Source organism: Triticum urartu, chromosome 6 (genome assembly GCF_003073215.2).
Source record: "Triticum urartu cultivar G1812 chromosome 6, Tu2.1, whole genome shotgun sequence".
NCBI classification, from domain to species: Eukaryota; Viridiplantae; Streptophyta; class Magnoliopsida; order Poales; family Poaceae; genus Triticum; species Triticum urartu.
In genome coordinates, this window is record NC_053027.1 from 18,847,851 (window position 1) to 18,851,728 (window position 3,878).

General features: G+C 51.6%; 1 pseudogene; it reads right to left on the minus strand.

The window, feature by feature from the left end:
• Positions 1-232: 232 nt before the first annotated feature.
• Positions 233-2,623, minus strand: LOC125516408 (annotated as a pseudogene).
• Positions 2,624-3,878: the final 1,255 nt, after the last annotated feature.

The following is a 3,878-nucleotide window of genomic DNA, read 5'->3' on the forward strand; positions in this document are numbered from 1 at the left end:
TAATTCGGATTTCTATTTTTCCTTTACAGTGTGAAGCACTTCTTGACACTACGTATACTCCGCGCACCATGGTTAGATCAATACACTTGGAATACTTCACTTTCTACTCCCTTCGTCCCGAACCACTTATCACAGAAATGCATAGAAATAGATATATTTAAAACTATAAATACATCTAGATGCATTCATTTTCACCACAAGTAATTTGGAACGGATGGACTATATTTTAGTGTCAAGCCATTGACTCATAGTGAATCTTCTTGGCGGCCTAGCGGCTTGAGCTGCACGTCCACGCCGACGTCGATGGTCTTAGTAGACTCCACCTTGTACTTGTACCTGCTAGCGAGGAGAGCGAAGGCGACACAGTTGGCGACCGCGAGCAACGTGAGGAACGCGTAGTAATAGTCGAGGTGTGAGGCGTTGAGGTTGTTGGAGACCCAGGCTTTGCCGGTCCTCTCGCGCGTCACCCGCGCCACCAGCGACAGGAAGAAGCTGCTAAGGACGTTGCCCACGCCGTACGCCGTGAGCGACAGTGCCGTGCCGAGGCTCTTCATGCTCTCGGGCGCCTGGTCGTAGAAGAACTCGATCTCGCCCGCGAGCACGAACCCGTCCGCCAGGCCCATCAGCACGTACTGCGGCAGGAGGACGAAGATGGTGAGGGGGAGCTGGCCGCCGGTCACGTCCAGCCCAAGGCTGCGCGCGTAGCTCAGGCGCCGGTTCTCGGTGAGCGCCGCCGTCGCCATCGTCACGACTTGGATCACCTGCCCGATGCCCATCCTCGTGAGGAGGGTGATGCCTCTTGGGTTATTGGTGTACCTTCGTGCGGCCTTGACGAAGAGCCGGTCGTAGACCACGCTGGTGATGAGCATGGCGAGCGTGACGAACGCGCCGAGGCTGGCCGGCGGGATCTCGAAGTGTGGCCCCATGTGCCGATTCATGGTGGTGCCCTGCTTCACGAACAGGGTGTTGGTCTGAGCGATGAGCGTGCACGGCACGAACATGGTCACGACAAAAGGGACCAGCTTCAAGATCTGCTTCGTCTCCTCCACCTCCGTCACCGTGCAGAGGCTCCATTTTGAGGTCGAGGACGCGCCACCGACGTCCTTCACAGACGCCTTGTTGAGGAACCACATGTCGTTCGTGGATTCCATCCGGAACTTGTGCTTCCTCGTGTACGCCTCTTGCTCCAGCTCATGCAGCTCATCGGCGTTCGCCGGCAAGGGTAGGCGCTGTTTGCACAGCGCGGAGGCGAGCACCTTGCCAATGCGCGTGATCGCGCTGCCCTGAGGCACCTTGTGGCGGTACATAGGCGTGCCGACGAGGAAGATGACGATGGAGACGACGAGGCCGAGAGTGGGGATGCCATAGCCGACGGACCAGCTCACGTTGTCCTGGAGGTAGACGAGGACTGTTGAGGAGAAGAGGATGCCCGTGAAGATGGTGAACATCCACCAGTTGAAGAAGGAGAGCTTGTGGGTCTTCTCCCGGGCGTCGAAGTCGTCGAACTGGTCCGCGCCCATGGTCGAGATGTTAGGCTTCGTGCCGCCGTTGCCCAAGGCGACGATGTACAGCCCGCCAAAGTAGACGCCGACCTGCAGGGCTGACGGCGACGGACAAAGTTTGTCGACGCATGGCGGAGGCTTGAGCGCTCCCACCGTCACAGCCAGCGTCAGCAGCAGCATCCCCTGCATCAAGGCATGGACATCATTTCTAGTCTCACTTTTTTTTTCTTCCAGAGCAAGTATATTTCAACTAAACCATGACACTTATTTTAGATCGGAGGGAGTACTACATAGTACTACTTAGTTAATTTAGCCGGTTTTCCTATTTCGTTGTCTAAAACATATTTTTAGACATTTTTTACTTTTTCAGTCATTTTCTTTTTTCGTGTGTTAGTCTTTTTATTTTCTCTTTTGTGTGTGCATGCATGTGTCGTTGTGTGTATGTTTTGCTTACACGACATGCAATTCATATTCGACGTGTTGACAAATGATTAGTCCCCAGTATCGTTGTTCTATTGTTCAAGAAACTTGTGTGTGATTAAATAAAAATACGGTACAAATCCCGATTCGACCCTCGAGGACTCCGCCGTAGCCACCGATTGGAAAATCTAGTTAGGAGAGGAGAGGGTTGGTTACCATGAAATATATGGCGGAGCCGATGACGAAGGTCCAATAGCGGCCGAGATAGGCGTCGGCGAGGTGGGCGCCGATCAGGGGCGTGATGAAGACGACGCCGGACCAGTTGGTGACGTTGTTGGATGCCTCCACCGTGCCCTGGTGCATCTTCTCGGTGAGGTAGACGAAGAGGTTGGACGCGATCCCGTAGTACGCCATCCGCTCGAACAGCTCGTACACTGCCATGGATGATGGATGGACTGGCTGCATGAGGAACAGAAGCAAGCATGTGTGTGCGTGATGCACTGGCTGGTCGGTGATGGATGGTACCTACCTACGATGAAGGAGCAGGCGGTCCAGCCACCCCTCTTGGAGCGGAGCACGGGGTTGCCCCGGAGATCCACCGAGCCGTCCTGCACGTACTCCTGCCGCCCGGTGCCGCTCTCCACGGCCAGGCTCTCCGCCGCCGCCATTGCTGCTACCTACTAACCTGCCTTGCTGCACCTAGCACCTCTCTCTCTCTCTCTCTCTCTCTCTCTCTCTCTCTACCCAGGTAGTAATATATATCAGCGCGAGCTGCTATCAAGTGACGGAAGGGAAGTGCATGTATACACCGTACTGGCAGTGCTAGTACGGCCGGCGGGCCGGCCGGGAGACGCAGACGAGGTCAACGCCGCGGAATGCAAGTAGCTAAGGTGCGAGACCCACGTGGCGTGGCGCGTGCACGATAGCCTCCGCCGTGATCAGTGATGCCAGGCTGCTGTGATCTGCCGTGAACATGGGAATATAAGCAGCTGGATTGATTAAGCGAGTGAAATCAAGCTAGTACCGATTCCCATCGACTATATACCTTCGATTCGCATATTTATCCCAGCGGTCCTACAATACTGTTGCTGTGATTCCCCGTACACGCCAGACTAATTGATACTACATTCATCCTGGTTTATTAGTCTTCTTTGTAATTTATGCCACGAATTTAATTAAAAAATATTAATGCATGTCATCAAAAATTATATCACTAAACGTATTTAAATATAGTTTTTGATGATATTATATTTGCTACCTATAACTTGCATTTTATTAGTTAAAATAATGATCAAAGTATGACTTCAAAAAGTACGAGAGGGACTAATAAACCATGACGAAGATAGTATTCATGGGAGAATAGAGCAGACATCATGCGCTTCTATATCTTGCTGATTCCACAGATTCATGGCGGCGAAACGAGATACTCCAGAGTCCTATACAACCCCCGGAGCCGGACACATGGTCCTTATTCGGTGTTTTGTGCAAATGCATGTCATCGTACTATTAATCAAAAATAAAAGATATGCATGTCACATCATACTGCCGTGCGCATGTTGATTTGGATGGCCGCCTGACGTGGTAAAGAGCTAGGGACAAAGAGAGACGTGAGATTATGGAAGTAGTACGGAGCAAAACGACAGTCAGCAAAGATGCGAGAGCTGCACGTACGGTACTGTATCGTCATGTCGAGCTTATAATCAAAGCCACGCTACATACCTGGGTCCGATTCGCGGCTGGTGCATTGTGTTTTTTGAAAAAAATCCAGAATTTTTAAGTATAATATAGTGTTGTAGGCGTCTCATAGTTAGGCATCAAGACTTCAACTCTCGTGGACTGATGATACTACTGTTTTCCTAACTATCCAACCACAAATTGGTCCGTGATGTTTTTGATGTGGGTGTCATCCAAAAAACGGCACCAACAGCCCACCAGATGCGCATGTGATTAGAACAA